A 20,667-nucleotide genomic window follows, 5' to 3' on the forward strand; every position below is an offset into this window, starting at 1 on the left:
AGAAGAGGGAAAAAACCTCCACAGAAAACAGGAAATGCATAGCACTCAGAAGACAAAAACCTGAATGGCAGGAACATTCCATGTGCATTACTATGGACAGGGAAACTCAAGTTAAAACATGAATAAGACTCCCTCAAGTTGGGCAGAAATTTAAGTCAGATAGTCTCAAGCACCGAGGAAATCGTGAAGCAGAAATGGATCTCCATACTGTTACAGGGCGTGTGGACTGACCAAACCACTTTGGGAAGACTTCTCGAAGCATCAGTTGAGTTGAAGATGCACTCAGCTCTCCAGCCAGCTGTCTACTCCACAGAAGCTCAGGCCATGTGCACAGAGTATGGACAAGAATGTTCACAGTAACTTGCTCGTCATAATGAAAAATTAGAAAACGATGGAATAATTATAAGTAAAATAAATAAACTGTAGTTATAGGTATCAGTTTAATGAGTCTCAAGTTGAATGATGAATAAAAGAAGTGACCTTCAGCATGATACCATTTGCTTACGTTTTAAAAATGAATAGATAGGTGGTAGATAGATAGATGATGGATAGATGTAGGTAGGTATGTTGAGACATATAAATAGATGAGAGATGAGATAGATGCTTGAGATAGATGATAGATAGATGACAGGTAGATGGATAGATATAGGGAAGGAGAGAAACAGGAAGAAAGAAAAGAGAAGGAAGGAAGGAAGGTGGTTGGATAGACATGTACATGATGGATGGATAGATGTAGGTAGGTGGGTAGATCAGATAGATAGAACTAGACGATAGGGGCTTCCCTGGTGGTGCAGTGGTTGAGAGTCCGCCTGCCGGTGCAGGGGACGCAGGTTTGTGCCCCGGTCTGGGAGGATCCCATATGCCGCGGGGCGGCTGGGCCCGTGAGCCATGGCGGCTGAGCCTGTGCGTCCGGAGCCTGTGCTCTGCAACGGGAGAGGCCACAACAGTGAGAGGCCCGCGTACCGCAAAAAAAAAAAAAAGAACTAGATGATAGATGAGATAGATGATTGAGATAGATGATAGATAGATGGGTAGATATATGGAAGGGAGGAAGGAAGGAAAGAAGGAAGGAGAGATGGATGGATGGATAGATAGATATAAATAGATGATAGATTAGATAGATGGTAGGTGGATAGATACATGGAAGGAAAGAAAGAAACAAAAATGAATAGATAAATATTGATAGAAAGGTAGACACATATGTATTAGAATGATAAGACAATTCAGGGATCCAGGACACTGTGAAAACCAAATTGAGTTTGCTGGGAAGAGAAGAAGGGAAATGAAATTGAGGGCAGGTACACAGGGGACTTCAAAATACAATACTTCTCTAATGTGCTATTATGTTTTAAACCAACATAAAGAAGGCATGAGGGACTTCCCTGGTGGCACAGTGTTTAAGACTCCGTGCTCCCAATGCAGGGGGCCTGGGTTCGATCCCTGGTTAGGGAACTAGATCCCATATGCATGCCACAACTAAGAGTTCGCATATCACAACCAAGGAGCCCGCCAGCTGCAACTAAGGAGCCCACGAGCCACAACTAAGGAGCCTGGCTGCCGTCACTAAGACCCGGTGCAACCAAATAAATAAATAAGTAAATAAGGCATGAAGGAGTTATGGCAAAACTGATCACACCATTCTTTCCTCCACCCACTTCAGAACTCTTTTCACCCCCTCCCTGCACATACAAGGCTACATTCCAAAAATATCAAACAGCTCAAGTTATCTTTTCAAAACCATATTTTTAGGACAGGAGGAAAATTGCATGCATTATTTTCCTCGTGTGACATAGTTTCTCCTAAGTTTCAACTGCAACGAGAAATATCCAATTAATAATTCCCTATTTTCCTCTTTCATTCATTTCATGGTTTTTTTCTGTTTAAATGTCATTTTTATATATCAGCAAACACTGTATCAAGCAATAAATAGTAGAGATCTTCCCATTTGAAAATGTAAAGTTTTTTTTTTAAGGACTAAAGCCCCTGGGAATCTTGGACATATGTTCAGACACGTGGGCATATGCTCATGTACTTAGATAAAGAGATTCGGTCGTGGCAGTTGAGTTGCACTGATTTCATTCCTAGCATCAGTTACAGGAGTGTAAGTATCCATTATCCATGAATTTAACAAACCGACATCCTTGTCCATGGTATCTTTCTATTCTTACTAAGTCACTTCTTTCTCATGATCAGATGTTCTAGTCTGGACTTTCTCTTCCTTTCTCTGAGTAGAGTAATCTTGACAGTGGAGTGATGAACATATCTAATGCTTCATACAGTGTAAAGGAGTATAAAATTGGATGTTTCAGGGAGTATGTGTGAGAAGAGAAGACAGATGTCCTGTGACAAGGAGCCTAGAAATGGTACCAGCTCATACAGGCCCTTGTCAGGTCATTATTGTTTGAAAACGAAGAATGCAAGAGACTTGTTAACTGCACGTACTGTTTATATACATACAACACACAGGTACACATACGTCTATATATCTCTTCTTTGCCTCTTTTTATATACGTACATTTATTATATACTTTATATTATTTTATATTTCATATATTATATGTTAATATATATATTTTATATTGTATATTAACAAATTGATAATTATATTGTAATTATATATTATGTTACATATAATGTATAGTTATAATATATAACATACTATATAATTTATAATTACATATAATGTTTATAATTATAATATATAAGGTATAATTACATATAATATGTATAATTATACATGTATATAGAATATAGTACACAATAATGCATATATAATAATTAGTATATTGATTAATATTTTTGCACAGAATTTAGAGTGTTTCACATCACGTAGCCTTCTAAGTATGCTACATTTGCTAACTTCACAATTTAATCTTTACAACAGCCATGAGCCAGAAGTTACTCTTAACACCCGTTTTTACAGTGAGCACCGACGCCCAGAGAGGCATCCGTACCAAGTAAGAAGTGCTGAGTGCAAGCAGTGTTTTGATTCTAGGCAGTGTGGTCCAGAGATCCTCCCCCAGCCAGCATGTGCTGCCAGAAGTCACCACTGGTTTCCACTTCTCCCCAAGAGCAAGACGGCGCCTCAAGAGGATACACATATCCACAGAGATCCGCCATGCTGAACTTAGCCTTCAAGATTCATCCTCACCCTGTAGATTCAACATCCATTCCTGCTCTTATATGTACGGAAGCAAATCTCTGTATAATAGTTGCACGTGCACCTCAGAGCCAAAAGAGGATGCTCTGTAGATCTTGTTTCTCTTGCTAGGGATACAGATGTTGCAAAGGAAAAACGTGAGATGCCTCTAAGTTCATCGCCAAAGAGAGTCACCAACAGCCTTGGATCTGTTTAAGTAGCTCCTGTATGGAACGTTGTTGATGTGTTGAATATTTTAAGCCCCATTGTTAGCATCCTCATCCACAGCTACATTCATCATCATTGGCCAAGTAATGGGAAGTGTTTTGCTAGCGACCAAAGTGCTGTGTGCTCATTTCAGAACGTCTTGTGCTCTTAATGTACTTTCTTAATGATGCTTCCAAGTTGTGATGGGGAACAGGGGCTTTGGCAGTCAGAAAGCCCGCGTCTCAGTGCAGCCTCTTCTTCAGGTGGAGACGTCTTCACCCTTCTTAAAACAGACACTGAGGGCTTCCCTGGTGGCGCAGTGGTCGAGAGTCCGCCTGCCGATGCAGGGGACACGGGTTCGTGCCCCGGTCCGGGAAGATCCCACATGCCACGGAGCGGCTGGGCCCGTGAGCCATGGCCGCTGAGCCTGCGCGTCCGGAGCCTGTGTTCCGCAGCGGGAGAGGCCACAACAGTGAGAGGCCCGCGTACCGCAAAAAAACACAACAAAACAGACACCGATACGTAAAGCTCAAATGACCAAGACTTCGCTTCATTTACTGAAACCAAATGAAACATCAGTATCCCTTTTTAGGATAATAATTGCACTTACAGTCACCTCTGAATTTTGTGTGAGCAATCACAAAGTGGGAAAACAAGAAGATCCTGTTGATACGTTCAGATGTTGAGGCTCTGACCGAGGAGCTTCACTAGAAAAGAAAGAATTTGTTGCAACTTGAAAGGTGATCCTGCTTATCTTAAATGGGTGTTGGTTATCCAGGTGAACTGGAATGGCAGTACGCGTGTAAAGAATCATTGGAAATAGCTGGAGTCTTTGGTTGGGTTCCCTAGAAGAAGAACCTGAGACAGGAATTTGAGTGCCATTGATTCACTGCGGGAAAAACCAGCAAGGAAGGTGCAGAGAAATGAGAAAGGACCAGCCCCTGGTAAGATAGAGCCTTGGTCTGATGTCATGGTGGCAGGGCCCCTGGAGCACAGATCGTACCATCCGGCTTTGAAGCAAGAAGGACCACCATTTGTAGCCCCCACGTCAGGAGGTCTTTGGCTGTGGGGTCTTCAGGGTGGGTAGGTAGGGGGCAACTTTGCAGGCAGGGCAACTTATTCTCCACCAAGGGCAGTTCTCTACAGAGGAGAGCAGCTGTGACCTGTTAATAGCACCCAGTTCCAACGGCTGGAAGAGATCTCCATCTGCCCTGTGAAGATCTGGGCAAGGGGTCAGAACAGCATCGATCCCCCTACTGACTCCCGCGAGTAGAAATCTCTTTAAACGCTCATTTAAAATAATGCTTCTCCCGCTGTGATTCCTAATACTTACCACTCGGAAATTCTCCCGTGTTCAGTTCAGATTAGGGGATGGCTTACGCTGGCCATCGTTGTATATATTTAAGGTCATGATTTCTGAATCTTTCGCTTATATCCCAACTGTAAGGGAAGGATTTGTTTTAAAAAGTTTTGTTGTTTTTTTTTTAAAGATCTATTGGTCCAGTTTCAAACCCTGGGGTTCCTTTTGTGCACGTATCTTCCAGGCTCATAAGTCCTCGTACTTAGCTGGAGTTGACGCTTAGAAGGATGATTTCTCAATGAGAGGCCGAACTGGATTTATTAGCAGGTTTTATAAATCAAGTGCAAAATATATAGTTCAGACTCTAGAGCACAGATTTATGTATCCTTGCAATAAATCATGAGAATGAGTATCCATAAGGTTCTATTATTTTCACTAATCTGGTCAACTGCTGGGTAGACATGTCTTGTCTTTTAATCCATATCGTATTCATAATTAGAACTCATTATTTCAGTAAAAATCTGTTGATTTATGGTTATCCTAAACGCATGCATTTGGAGGAGTTTGGAAGCCTGCCCGCGTGTTAACGGTTACGGAGGAGAACTAACGCAATCACCATGAGAATGCATGGAAAATGTACGATAATAATACTGGATCCCAGACGTAAAGGACAAGGCAGAATTTAGAACAGCCCCGCTTCCATTCTTAAAAAGGCATCACTTAGTAATTATTATTAGGAGGGAGTCTTTCAGCTTTATCACTGTATAATGTTCCATAATGGACTTAACACTTTTATGCCTACGTCTTTATTTCATTCTGACACTAGGACATAGGTAGGGTGCCTATAATTCTTTTTACAGACAAGTCGATGAAACCAAGGCTCTGATGCTCAAGGCATTACCCAAGGTCACATAGATGGTTTGGAGATCGTCTCCTTGCCCCAGGTCCTGGCCTCCAGCCTTCCTCAGGCTCCCACCCCAGCACGTTTTAGGGTGGGCGTGAATGGTCGCTGCACGAGGGAAACTCTCTCTAGGGCAACTGTGATCTCTCCTTCAAAGTCTCCATACACAGAGGATCCTACTGCGGATCAAAACTCTGAAATTTCACTCCTTTGTGTTGAGTGCCTTCCTCCATCGACCCTGGGAGGGAACAGTGTGTAGACAGGTCACCGTCCACCCAAAACCGTTTTCCAGTTGGTCGTATGACTCCTCCCTCTCAGCCGGGATTCATTTATTAGGGTTGACAGGATCCATAGAGATGCCCGGGGAGGAATCCCAGGAGCCTGGCTACTGGGGAGCTGGTTCGATAGCTGTCACACAGTCCACCAGGAAGAAATACGGATTTAACTTTCCAGAAGGGATTAAAGACTTTGTTAATATTGTGAAACATTAAGGTCACGTTTTAAGATTTTAATCGATGGTTAATGCCATTATGGGAAGGCCGCCCACGAGGGGACTGTCAGAGAATGGTGTTCGATATTCTCTGTAAACGACGAACCGTTTAAAGGAGAGAAATGAGGAGGAAAGGAATGAGAATTCGGGAGTGTCTGGGTTCACAGGAATTTGAATAAGGTGACTATATAATTTCACCATTCCACTAGGTCTCTTGAGAGAAATGGGGACACAAAAACAAAAGCATAAATTTATAAATTTGATGATTGTTTAAAAAATTATTGACTGCAAAATAAGTTTTATTGAATTGATGGAGCTATATAGTCTCTTAAAAAGGATTTCTGGTCACACACATATCATTAAAAATATTTCTTAACAGAGAGTAATCCTAAGGGTCCTCATCACAAGGAAAAAAAATTATATATGTGTGTGTATATATATATATATATGTGTGTGTGTATATATATATATGTGTGTGTGTATATATATATATACATATATATGGTTCTTGCATTTTAGTTCTCAATAAAATGGTGGATTAGCCTGCTTGGGTTGCCATAATAAAGTACCACAAACTGGGTGGCTTAATAAAATAGAAATCTATTTTCTCACGGTCTGGAGGTTGAATGTCTAAGAACAAGGTGTGGGCAGGGCTGGTCCCTCCTGAGGCCTCTCTCCTTGGTGTGTAGATGGCCGTCTCCTCCCTGTGTCCTCACATGGTCATCCCTCCTTGTGTATCTGGGTCCTAATCTCGTCTCCTTATAAGGACACTAGTCCTGTGGGATCAGGACCCACCTTAATGACCTCATTTTCCCTTCATCACCTCCTTAAAGACCCCATCTCCAAATACAGACACATCCTGAGGTCCTGGGGCCCACCCTAATGACTTCATTTAGCTGTAACACATGGGAACAGTACGTAGTAACCCCCACTGAATGCAGCGACAAAATCTGGACAGGTCGCTGAAGACCCTAACCGTGAAATGGACAGTACGTATCTATCAGAACGGCCAAACACAAATAAATAACAGCGGATTTATACTATAGCGTTAATGGCGAAACTCCCATCACAGGAATTCATAGAATATTTATATGCACTAAGACAGTACTGTTGAGCCTTCCTTTCTCCAGCACACATTTGCCATATTCGCAATAATGTCCTGTTGCTACCCTGAACCTGGCCCTGATGGCTTCACGTATAGTCTGGGTCCTGGCAGCAGCCGTGGCTCAACTGGTATACCAAGTAGCCAGTACTACTGGACACCATCATCGGACACCAGAAAGAGTCCACAGCACCAGCTTCTGCCCCAACACAAGTTGCATTATTAGCCAGCACCCTGCATACTGCCCTTCAAAGGAGATGCTCATGACTTCGCACCTGGAACAGGTTGGGGAAAGAGGTTCTGCAGCTTGCCCCTCAAATGTAACTGTATGTTTAAGCGATGACTCTGCAGATCACCTCTGTATTGCACGTAGAACCAGCAGAAAAGTCACGGCAGAATCTGGGAACTTCTGGGTGGTGCTCAACTCCACCTGTCCTATAGCTCATTTTAATGCAGCTATGGGCAGTGTTTGGCGTCGTTTCCTGGAAATGAGAAGTCTGTAATAGAGACTTCCACGGTGGTCCGGCAGCGAAGACTCCGTGCTTCCACTGCAGAGAGTGTGGGTTCAGTCCCTGGTCAGGAAACCCAAGATCCCGCATGGCCGCGGTGCAGCCAAAAAAAAAAAAAAAACCAAAGTCTATGATGGATGCTAAATTGAGAAGGATGCTGAGGCAACAGTCAAAATCATGCAAGTTTTTAACTTGCAGAGTGTCCTCTGCAAACCAGAAGAATGGTTACCAGATGGAAAAGGGACTAGAAAAAGTAGAATATCGTGGAATACCCAAGATCAATGGTTCTTAACTCTTGGGGGAATAGATGTTGATTACGATTTGAGAATTTGCTGAAAGTTACTGATTGCTCCCCAAGAAGAATGCACCTACACTCAACGTTTTGCCTAGAACTGCAGAGTTCAGGCCATCCTGAATTCTGCCCATTGATTCCTTAGGATCGTAGCTCTTCAAAGAGGGTTATGGCATTTTATTGTTACTACTGTCGTCATGATAATTTAGTGTCACTACTGTCATTTAGCAGGCGGCAGCCAGGAATGATACAAAGTTCTGCAGTGTCCATAACATTGAAACAGAAAGTAATTTAAAAAAAGCAAAAAAGAATTGTACCATTTCCCGCACAACTTTGAAATATCCCTCTAAGTGTCTGTTTACATAAAAAAGCTCTCCGTAATTATCTGAACCTAGAACCTAACTGCATTTTATATCTAAATTCAAGGCGTATTTTTTTTTTTTTTTGCACAGTTACAGTAGGCACTGAATTTTCCAAGAGCACAGCTGCCAAGTAATTAGAGGGAAAATTGTAGTTTGGAAACTTACCAAGAGTCGTTAACAATTTTAGAAGAATTCCAACACTGCTCATGGTACTTGAGCCACTGACACAAGCAGTTTAACCCCCAAAGCTTTGGACCACTTCATTATGTCATATGGTGAAAATACGTACTATATTATCACATTACTTTCCATTTATTTCTTGTTTATACTGTAATTAGGGAATTTACTGTGATTATTAAATAATAAGTTACAGCATAATGAATAAGAGTGGTGGTTTCATATGTCATCATTTATAACCTTTGCGGTCTTGGGCAATTCCTTTACCTTTGTGCCTCAGTTTCCTGATCTATAGAATGATGATAAAAAACGACTTACCTCTTAGAGCTTTTGAGAATTAAGTGAGTTACTATTTTGTGTGTAAAACATTTGTTCCTGACACCTAGTAAACACTCTATAAAGTTAGCCATCAATATCGTTATCATTAGTTATTAATATGAATTAATATATCAATGTGAGAATAAGAGGTGTATTTCAAATATTTGTTATGTAACAATATGCAAGCAATATATACAATACTGTCTATACATGGGAGATTTTTGTCTCTTAAGGTTTAGAACCACTCTTCTCAAAATTTAGGTAGACCCATGTGGAGAGGTTTTAGGAAAATTGCCTTGTAGTGAGAGATTTAATTTTTTTTTTAAGTCCTACCTTTAACAAGACAGGCATACTTTACTCCTCTTTCATGAAATTTGTTTTGTTCTTGACGTCATTGAAATATTCCTCCAACCTAGAACATTCTTCTTTTCTTTGACTCAGTACGTGAGTCCATCTCCTTCACATTTACTGAGCGTTGATTGAAAGGGTTTTCGTTACCAGAGATGTCTTTTGCCTTCAATATTGAAAAACAGTTTTGCTCCAACAAAAGAAACTTCCTGGAGTCCCCTGCAAACAGTGGCCATGCCACTTTCCTGCACGGGGCTATTCATGATGTCTGTGGTTACCATGTCTGCTTGCCTCACATGCCACTGGGATTGCAACCTCGCCCACCAACAGTGTGTTAAGATCAATCATTTTCTTCCTCTGTGTTCTCCTAGGGTCCCCAATGCACCCAACCTACCAAAATGGTGATATTTCAGCATCTTGGTGTTGCACAGTCTGTCTTGCTGAGAAGCAAATATGATCTTCGATTTCTGCTGGTAGAAGTTGGTAACCTTTAGACCAAAGAGATTCTGAGAAATAGCATGGATTAAATAACTTCTTGTTATAAAAGTCAAATCATGCATTATTTTCTTGGCTGTGTTTTAGGGAATAGAACCAGGGAACTTTGTTAGTTATGTATATTCACCTTCCTGAAGGAATATAGATTGCTTACGTTTTTTTCCTATTCTTTGGTTCTCATCAGCTTAAGTAATTCCTTTTTGCCCTCCGTCAACCCAAATGAGTCTTCTTTAGAATCCATAAGTTGCAATATAGGATGTGGATACTGTTCTGTGTTTCATGATCCTTGAAGTGTGTGGATCCACTGTCTTTCAGCATCAGGGAAGAGTGAACTCTAATTACTCATCAGAAAAAAAAAAATCCCACAGCGTCTCCTGCCCAAGTTCTCATCAAGCCCATTCTGAAGAATTAACTTAATGAGGATTAATTGAAAGAGAAGTAGCCCAGCTACCTTCTAGATTTCCGAAACATCAAGGATTTGCTGTTCCCCGTTTATTTGGACATTTTCTTCAGTGGCACCAAATGGCAGAGAAGTTTAGCTTGGATACGGTGTCATCTGCTTCTGTTTAGGATACAGCACATGGAGACACGGTGCATCTGCTGGACGAGCTCATGGTCTTGGAGAGAAGAATGGACCTAAAGATCCGGGAGCATGGAGAATGCTTTACCTCCCCCGCCCACCATGCTGCATGTTAAGCGATGGGTCTACTGTGAACTCAGTGGTGCCCAACCCTAGCAGGCAGTATCCTAATTAATTTTGTAAAAGTCTCAGTGTTTACCTGTTCCTTCGGAGCAATTACAAGAAATGCTTCAGGGTATTATTGGGATCAGAGCTACCTTGATGAGTGAAAAGCCTCATAAACAAGGGTGGACCCGCAGAATGATTTGGATTTACTTCCAAAATAAAGAAGGAGAGAAGTTGTTTCACCGAAGAAAAGGATAAAATGACCAACGGCACTGAGAACGAGAAGGGAATGTTTTGAGAGACCTCCCTTAAATCAGACTGATGAAAAAAGAGCCCAGTCATGGAGACGCAGTCAACATGAGTTTGTCCAAGTAGAGTCGGAAAAACTGAAATAGACCTAGACATCTCAAAATTTGGTTCTATAATTGGACAATGGAAGAGCATAATAAGGTTTGGAGCAGGGTATTGGCACGTAAATAAAACTTCAATAAAATTCAGGTCAGAGGTCATTGCCAGTAGACAGAAATAAGAAAAAGTCTGTAGTCAGTGAAGTTCATTGGGAGGCCGCTGGCGTCCTTCACTCAAGAACGTGAGGAGAAGTAAAGGCAGGATGCACGGACAGGAAGAAGTGTAGGATTTTCGTTGCTACCAATATGGCAGACTGTTTCTACCAAAGCAACATTCCCACTGGAGAATACATAAAAATTCTGGGTAAGGCGTGGCAAACGTTCTTTAAAACACACAGCAGCCACATAGCACAGGGAGATCAGCTCGGTGCTTTGTGACCACCTAGAGGGGTGGGATAGGGAGGGTGGGAGGGAGGGAGACGCAAGAGGGAGGAGATATGGGAACATATGTATATGTATAACTGATCACTTTGTTATAAAACAGAAACTAACACATCACTGTAAAGCAATTATACTCCAATAAAGATGTTTAAAAAAAAAACACAGCAGATTATAAGGAAGTGGAAGTAATTAATTGCCAGGGAGAGAAATGTAACAGGACAGGGAATAAGAGTGTTCAGAGGACTCAAAACTTCTTTGAGGGGATTAGACATTTCCACTTGTAACAAAGGGAATACACAAGACCTTGGTCTTATACCAAGGATGGAGTAGAAATTGAGATCCCCTTTTGCAGCCAGGAACTCAGAAGGCTCTTCTGCCAGTCAAACATTGCACTAGAAAAGAAAAACCCACCTGCTAAAACAAGGAAGTAAGAAGAAAATATATGCAGGGGACTTCCCTGGTGGCGCAGTGGTTAAGACTCTGTGCTCCCAATGCAGGGGGCCTGGGTTCGATCCCTGATCAGGGGACTAGATCCCACATGCATGCTGCAACTAAGAGTTTGCATGCCACAACTAAGGAGCCCGCATGCTGCAACTAAGGAGCCCTCGAGCTTCAACTAAGGAGGCCACCTGCCACAACTAAGACCCGGCACAACCAAATAAATAATAAATAAATAAATATTTAAAAAAAGAAGAAGAAGAAAATTACTCTCCTGATCTGAAATCCAGGTTGGAAAAATGTTTCCTCCAAGACTTTGTAACTATAGAACTGTTGTTGCAGAGTTTGGGAGGTTAGACCTACATTCCTTGCATGATTTAAGAAGACCCAAGACAATAATAACATGATTACCTTAAAATGCCCTAGTGTTGTGAGGACACAGGGTGCCTGGCACCTAGAAAGTGACTCTTCCTTAGATGGATGTATGCTCAAAATGAGCAGAAAGCTTCTCACAGATAAAGCACACGTTAGCATAAGTACGCAAACCCAAATTACAAAACGCACAAGGGGACAAGCTACTAGGAACAAGCGTTAGCTGTAGAAGCAAACATGGGTGAGATCTCTAAGAAATTAATATGTGCACCACGCCCATCGTCCTGTCCCCAGTAAACTATATCAATTTCCTTCATCCTACTCCCAATAAAATGTTTTATACAAATTATAGTAACTTCCTTTGCCCTGTACCTAAAAAATATTTGCACCATCTTCCATCACACTAGTCTCAATAAACTCTTTGTACCAACTTCCATCATCCTGTCCCCAATACACTATATCAAATTCTTCCATTATCTTTCTCCGATAAACTATTTATACCAATTTCCAGCATCCTGTCCCCAATAAACTCTTTCTCCTGGGGATGATTCCGTGACTGGGGCAGCTGTACCTTCTGAATCCACATTCTCACCTACAGGCTCATTGCATCCATTAGCTGCCTCCCTTGGTCCAGCCGTACTTGCTTGGACTACCAAGGTTGGCCGAGTTCTGAGATGAGCTGTTTACCAACCTACTGCCAAGAATATAGGCAAAGCCACAGCCCTGGTCCAGTGATGGGGACAGAGGGGTCTCCAGTCTTTGAAGGGAAATGAACACCTTGGATGAGAACCTAGCACACAGGGTACTAGTTCAGACCAACTACACAAGACATCGGGCGCTCCATCTTGGACAGTGGTGTAAAGACTGTTGCTTAGATGAAGCAAACATCCTATGTAATGTTGTGTCTGTAGATAGACATATAAATCATCACTGTTTTTCTACGTTCCTTGTGATTCATGCTCTCTGATTTTATCACGGTCCTTCTATGCCTACTTATACTCTCCATCTGTTCTAGACCCTTCCAGAAATGAGTTCTACATCCTCCCTGCCTGGTGTGTAAACAGTGAGTCCTTTTGTCATAAAACTATCACCTTCCAGTTTTCAGGAACGTGTCCTGGTTTTGGAATTCTGGAATACATGAGCAAGAAAATATGTGTCTCCAATGCCATGATTTTATAATAGTCAGTCATGACTTATTGCTTCCTTAAACTTTCCAGAACGGTCAACACGTACCCTATAGCTCCCTGATGACCTTTGTTTGTTTTTTCAGTTTTATGCTGAATTGGTAGAAGAAAATCAATCTTCTGTTACCCTGTCACCTTTCCCAGGGAAAAATTGATGCAATGGCACCTTGAATATTCTTGAGATCGTTGATTTCGGATCTTGAGTGTTGCAGACATAAATTTTGGCTTGTGATTCTCTAATGTCAGAGAGCCTTGAAATCATCTTGTTCTTGTTGTTTGGAATGCATCTTAGATTTGGGACTACGACCAGGTATGTTTCAGATTGGCTTTTAAGTGCTCATGGAGTTTATCTCTTGCAAAACTTTCTGAAGGTAGTAAGAGGCAATGCCTAGCCTAGCTTTGTTGGTCTTTAAGGGCAATGAAACCTGTTTTAGGTGAAAGAAATGCGAAGTACATGCCCAGGGCAGGTAAAGCCATGGAAGTTGATGTGCCGGGTAAATGATTTTTAGCAGAGTAGGACTGGACAGATTAAAAAGTTTGAAAACTAGTAGGTAAAATCCTGCTAAGTATATAAAAATTCTTCAGGATATATGAGGTGAAAAAATATGGTGCAAATTAATGTATGTAGAAAAGTAACTTTTGTGTTGGGAAGGGGTTGAAAGGATTATATATTCATCTTTCATTTGCATAAAGGAAACACTGGATGGGTGCATAAAAATCTTACCTGGAGAAAACAAAAGTATGAGCATGAAATATCAAAAGAAACATTCATGAGTTTTGAATGATCTGGATGTCTCACTCATTTTAACATTAAGTGAAATTTAAAATTTAAAAAGTGGTATGTAAAAGTGATTTTTTAAAAAAAGAGGTAGGTTAAATTATTAATTCCTAGAATTCTCGTGGAAATCCATTAGTCGGACATAATTCTGACTACGATGGAAGAATTGATTTAAAACAGTTCACAGGGCTTTCCTGGTGGCGCAGTGGTTGAGAGTCCGCCTGCCGATGTAGGGGACGCGGGTTTGTGCCCCGGTCCGGGAAGATCCCACATGCCGCAGAGCGGCTGGGCCCGTGAGCCGTGGCCGCTGAGCCTGCGCGTCTGGAGCCTGTGCTCTGCAATGGGAGAGGCCACAACAGTGAGAGGCCCGCGTACCGGAAAAAAAAAAACAACAGTTCACATTTTGGAGTTAGGTACAATTCAGACACTTTGCAGAGTCGCTCATACAAGGGGGAACTTTGAGTGTTTCCACTTGATTTTAGGCAAACGATCAGTTGATATGCTATGTTTTTGTAGCTTGAGATTCTCCACAGAAAATTACTCAGGCAGAATAGATATTCTTGGAAATGACATTTTGCCCATAAAATCCCAATCCTTGAGGCTGCAGGTTAGGAGGTTTCTGACTTTGGCATATTCACAGACTATGTCCACATTCTCTGACAAGCCCTCAAGGGAAGAACGACAGACAGGCATGGACTCTAAGTTGGGTGTCAAGGAAGCTCAGTTTCAGAATAAGTTGGGACTTACGTAAATGCTGAGTACAACAGAACATGTTCATAATTTTATAGTTCTACCAGAGCATTTTGGTAGAATTTTATAGTTCTACCAATAACACGACCTAGTGCTTGCTGTAGAAGACATGGTCTTCATTGCAGGTGAAGAGAACAAAGCTTAGTTGGTCTATAACTTCTCTTCAGTGGGGCTGGACAGGATAAAACGAGCCTGGTTAGATAGGAGTGGAAGTCGGGGAGCTCTTGAAAATGGCCTGCCCAACGTTCATTGTCCTTTCTCTCAAACTGAGTGGTCCTCTTGCTTTGTTCTGAGTGGTAATGTCTCCCAGTAGAAGAGGACTGCATGGTGTATCTTCCCTTGAAGCTAGGTGGTATCATTGCTGTGGCTTCCACAAGGGTGCCTTGACCTGAACTGGATTTAGCTGACTTCTCCCTTTTATTCTCTCCTTTTCCCTTCTTCCTGCCTGCGATGGAGACATGGCTGGAGCTACAGCTGACGTGTCGTGACCATCAAGGAAAAAGAGACCAAGGGAATGGTGCCACATGTAACTTTGACATTCCAGGACCCCTGAGCCAAAGTAGATGCGCGTCTCCCTCCAGAATTCGGGTTAAATGACGACAGGAACAGAATTCATTTAATAATCCCATGAACAAGAGCTAACTTTTCTTCAGTGTCCACTCTGTGTCAGGTCTTTCTCTAGAACCGTCTCCTCTACTAATATATTTAATGCTTACAACATCTTTATGCACTAGATACTGTCATTTTGCCCATTTGACAGATGAGGAAATGCAGTGTTAGCCCACATTAACACAGGAACTAAGAATTTTGTCATACATCTTTGAAGAGCTTTGCCCAATGGGAAAGTAGAAAATACATAAAGATGACGTAAATGTAACACCTTCTGTTTTTTGGACCTCAGTTCCAAAAACATATGTGAAACATGAGTCTTGACTCACGACCAGTCTCATCATTAGTCTAGAAATGGCTCATGCATTTCTTTGTGTGTTTATAGTCGTCAAAGAGGCAACCACACAAAAACGGAACCTTAAAAATAACCTACATACTGTTATCTGGTTCCCCACCCCACCTCCTTCTCTTCCTCTATCCAGTGAAGCGGCTGTCCTCAATCCTGCGTTCATCCTTTTCTTGTTTTCTTTTGTATGTCGTCTTACTGCATAAATAAATGTTCCTCATACACACACACATACCCAGAATGGCAGAGATGTAAAATTAAAATAAAAGGCAGTGCAGTGGACACAATAAAACAGGACAGATCAAAAGGAAGGAGCATCTAGACATCCCTGGAGTAGGTTAGCAGCGTCTGGATGGAGGGGTGATATTTAAAAACTGAGCTCCAGAGGAAATTGATGGGGCAGGGGCTTGAGTGGCACTGGAAGAAGATGGGAAAGTTGGAGGAGAAATAATTAAGTGGGGAGGGTGTGGAGTTACAAAATGAGTTGGCTTATCTGAAAAATGGGATTTTTTTTTTTTCCTGTAAGAAATAACAGAAGTAGGAATAGGACCACATCTTCATCCTCCTGATTTTGGGTTCTTCCACTTACATGTGGTTCTGTCAATTCCTGTTACTGCTCTGAGCAGAGAATCCCTGAACTAAATCTCTATTTGACCTTCATGTGCAGGCTAGGCGGGACTATATTGATATTATTTCAAGCCATTGGTTCCCATGACAACTCCATTTTCCCCCAAAATAATTTATTCGCCCCCAAATCTACAACATAGCTGGGCATGGCCATTTAACCCAAGGGGCCTTACAGATTATTGAAATCATCTTACAATGTAATGAGCTCTCATTCACTTAGGCTAAGAACATACTTCATGTGACCTGTAGAAATTATTTTGTTGAGCTGATGCTTGTAGGGAGGTGCGATAAAAGCAAACTTCCCCAGCCTCTGAGGGAGTTGTCTCAGCGAAGAATAATTCCTGGAAATGTGGGAAAGCTACAGGGCTCTTTCACATAAATGACTTCTTGCAGAATAAGAGCAGTTGCAGCTTAAAGTAAATGTTGGTCGTTTTTCCAGTGTCTGTATCTTCCACATTTATTTTCCCGAAAACTGAATATTCTCCTGAGAGTGACTTTCACGGTTACAACCGGGGGTAGATGCCTCTCAGTTTGCACCCCCTGCTGCAGAGCAGACATCGGGACAAAATAGCACCTGAGAGATTGGTCAGGGATTCTTCCGTGAAGTCATATTCTAGAGGTGAAGAGTTCTCTACAATGTTAAGAGGTGCAATCATAGAAACTTACCTGCTTTTTTTCTTGAATACTAAGCCAGCACTTGTTATTTATCAAGGATGGTACAGATTGGCTGTGCTGGGTATGATACTTACTATAGATGTATGTGCATCTGCGGGTTTATTCATTTTATTTTAGAACGCCCTGGGTATGGCTGTGCTGGGTATGATACTTACTATAGATGTATGTGCGTCTGAGGGTTATTGATTTTATTATAGAACGCCCTGGGTACGTGAACTAGGAATGCATTTTAGAATTCAGATACGCGGGAATCTATTTGAGTAGGGAAGGTAGGTGAGAGCAAGAAGAGTCAGCATGTGAAGCTTACGATGGGGAGGTGATCAGGCAGGACCATTGATCTGTGTACTGTTCACTGGACGAGCCAGAGGTATTAAGGCAAAGAGCCCCAGTGGTTGAAGTTGCTGTCGTGTCTTCCAGGTCAGTACTCTCTGTAGCATAGCCGTGTCTTCGTTCTTCGGATGGTGAACGTTTGTCTGTCTGTTCGGGAAACACCAAAACATAGTTCCCGTTTGTGAAAAAATAAATGTAAAATTTCAACAACGTATTACGACAACATTTATTCTAGTTTTATAGGCACCTGCCAGCACTGGCAGTTGTCAAAATATTGGAACTCAAATATTAGTGGAATGTCTCACGTGAAAAATACCGATTCTGCGTCTCTTGTATTATGCTGTGTACATTGTTACGGTAGCACAGCTGTGGAGTTGGCTGCTGTTTCTTTGAAGTCCCTTCACATTTGCCTATTTTTTTTATACGTTTCTTACTTCCACACTTTTCCCAAAGGATGGATGATAATAAATCATTCTCATTTTATTTATTAAATTTCTTGCTCTTCTTAGCTAATAAGCTCTGCGATTGCACGCTCATAATCTCATGCCGGAATTCACTGATTTTTGTTTTTCACTTTCCATTTTGAATCAAAAATGAATTGTATTGATTCCCAAGCACTGTAACCTACTAGCTTCAGTTTTCAATAAGATGAGAGGTTTTATTGACTCTGAAATGAAAAGAAAATTCACAGTTCTGTCAAAGAATTTGGAATTTGAGAGTGTGTTACTTCCACTCCCATTAAAATTCTTCAGTCCATAATATGGATTGAAAACCCACAATGTAGTTATAAACATTAAACCATAAATTATAACCATTCCATTTTGTGTGAATATGATATAAATTACAAAACAAAGATTTTACATTTTATATGAATGCTATGTAAATTATAAAATAAAGGTTTCACATAAACATTATATACATCATAAAAATTATAAGCACCCTAGTACTGAGCATGGGTCTTTGTGGCCCCCAAAACGTGATGAGAGGGAACAGGCTTCAGAGAAAGGAGTGCAGGTGTCGCAGCTGCAGAGCAGCCTTGCCTTGGGGAGATAATCAAACTAACGTTCCCTTAAAGGCATGGCCATCTAGGGGAAAATGGAACAAGGAGGGAGAATTGATTCCCCTTCCCACATGCTACCACCCCACCACCATCATCCATTGAAAAGACCACATTTTAGAACAGTCACCGTAGAAAGTGATCTAGACCTAGAAGCTGTGTTCGCAAAATGCCGAGAACAGGAAGAAAAATCCAAGGAAACAACAGTGCTGTCAAATGAAGACAGGAGATGTGAACAGCTGATGAAAATTCTCACTACAAGCAGAAGAGTAAAAGTAGCAGAACTCTCCAGCACATCCCGATCCCAGGAAATTCCAAGACAACAGTATTTCCACAGAACCCCAGTGTGGTCATTGAGCCCCCCCCCCCCGGTCTGGCAAACTCCTCCGCATACCCCGGCTCGCAGCCAGAATTCCAGGTGTCGGCGGATCCATTGGTTGGCCTTTAAGCCTCTCTTTTTCTGGAAGATGACGCTTCTCCAAAGACAAAGCATGTCCAGCATTTGAGGAGAAAATCCAAATATGTAAAACTCCAAGTTGTCTGCTGTGGTTTTTAGCTAAAACGGATAAAACTAGGCAACAAAGAATCTTACTCCACTCCCCTAATGCTTATCAGAGAAGGAATGTCACAGCTGCAGAAGTCTTGAAAAGGAGATGCTGGGTGTTTCCAAAGTAATATTTGATAAGAGAGTGTTTAAGAAGCGAGACAATGAAGTTATCTTACTTTATTCATTGTTCATCTCTGAATGGATTCTGGGTGATATATGACTGATAATTATAGAATGTTTCCATGTGACTAAATTCCAGTTTCTCTCTCTTTTTGTCCTTTCTCCCTCTTCCATGAATAGTTCTAACTCCCGTTTGTTTCTCTCTTGCTTTCTCTCTTTCTTTAGAAAGCCTTGGTGTTACCCACAAACACTGCAGTTCTTTCCCCATGCACCTCTAGTTCTACCAAGCCTTGAGAAGTTCCTGGCTGCCTGGGTGAGTTTCATCATATTCACCCGTGTTTTACTAAAGTGATGATGGCAAAAGGGAAAGAGGACCCAGTTGAAGGGTGGCTACAGTGATGGGCAAAGCCTCTGATGATGACCAATTAAGACCGTAAACTAGGACGTTCAGTGATGATGCTGATGGTTGTTGGTGAGACAGCACTTCCGTCATCTTTGTGTGTGATTGATGCTGACATACTCCTGATGGCTCCTTAGATATGAAGTCTCATGGGAAACTTGGGAAAGTAACGTGCAGTAAAAGGGACTCCAGTCACGGCTGGGTCTTCACTCCCTACGGGGAGTTCAGACCTCAGTCCATTCCCTCGTCAGTCCATCCCCTCGTCAGAACATCAGAGACTCTGACAGTTACTAACATGTAAAGGATAACTTGAGACTCCAAGGACTCTTAGCTCTGATTCTCATCCATATGATAATATGCAAATAGACATTCCTGTATAAACACATGCTTTAAAAAATTAAATGGAATCATTATTGAAGACCAGTTTATGATATGTACATTCCAACTCAATTTTATATAAATCTAAATTCTATATAAGTTTTATTCATTTTACAATACTGATTTAAGACACATTTGTTGAGTGTGTACTGTGTGCTAAGAACAAACTATTCCTAGGGAAACCATAATTTTTTTTAAAAGAAGCCTTCTTTTTTTGTAGCTTGACATTAGTCGAAAGTTGTGAGAATGCTACAATCAGCATACCTTCTGTCCAGATTTATCTACTGTGATATTTTGCCCCATTTGTTTTATTTTTGCTCTTCAATATCTTAGTATATTAGGAATGTTAGTCCTTTATCTGTAATAAATAGTGAAAATATTTTCTCCTCATTCGTCTTTGTTTTTGATTTTATTTATGGAATTTTATACCATGTGAAGGTTGTTTTTTTTTGATGTAGTCAAATTTATCAATCCCTTCTTTTATTAAATCTGGGCTTTGCATCATTGTTAAGAAAGCCATTTCCCTACACCCAGCTCAGAAAAGAATTTTCCCACTTTTTCTTCTAGTACTTTTGTGGTTTCATTTCTTTTTAACATTTAGATCTTGGGTCCACTGGGGATTCATTCTTGGGTATGGTGTAAGGAATGAATCTAATTTTTATCTTCTCTCAAATGGCTGCAGACATTTACAATATAGCCATTCATTAAAACATCCATTATTCCCCAAATGATTTGAGATCCGGCTTCATCCGATAGTAGATTTCTGTATATCCTTGGGTCTATTTCTCTTATTTTCTCCTCCATTCCATTCCATTCTTTGTTTTTTTGTGCCATTTCAACATCATCATCATTTGTATATTCTAATATCCAGTGTAACTCCACCCCCCTCATAGATCTTACTTTTCAGTATAAAAACGTGCTTTTTTTTTCTTTACAGCATTTT

General features: G+C 41.2%; 1 long non-coding RNA gene across 1 annotated transcript in view; it reads left to right on the top strand.

Annotated features, from left to right (window-relative positions):
- Nucleotides 1–20,024, top strand: part of LOC137217392 (uncharacterized) — a 494,052-nt gene extending 474,028 nt beyond the window's left edge. The window contains exons 7-8 of the long non-coding RNA XR_010940086.1: nucleotides 19,172–19,259; nucleotides 19,945–20,024. This is a non-coding gene — a long non-coding RNA (uncharacterized lncRNA). The remainder of the gene's footprint in view (nucleotides 1–19,171; nucleotides 19,260–19,944) is intronic.
- The last annotated feature ends 643 nt before the right edge of the window (nucleotides 20,025–20,667 follow it).

Source organism: Pseudorca crassidens, chromosome X (assembly GCF_039906515.1).
Source record: "Pseudorca crassidens isolate mPseCra1 chromosome X, mPseCra1.hap1, whole genome shotgun sequence".
Taxonomy (NCBI): domain Eukaryota; kingdom Metazoa; phylum Chordata; class Mammalia; order Artiodactyla; family Delphinidae; genus Pseudorca; species Pseudorca crassidens.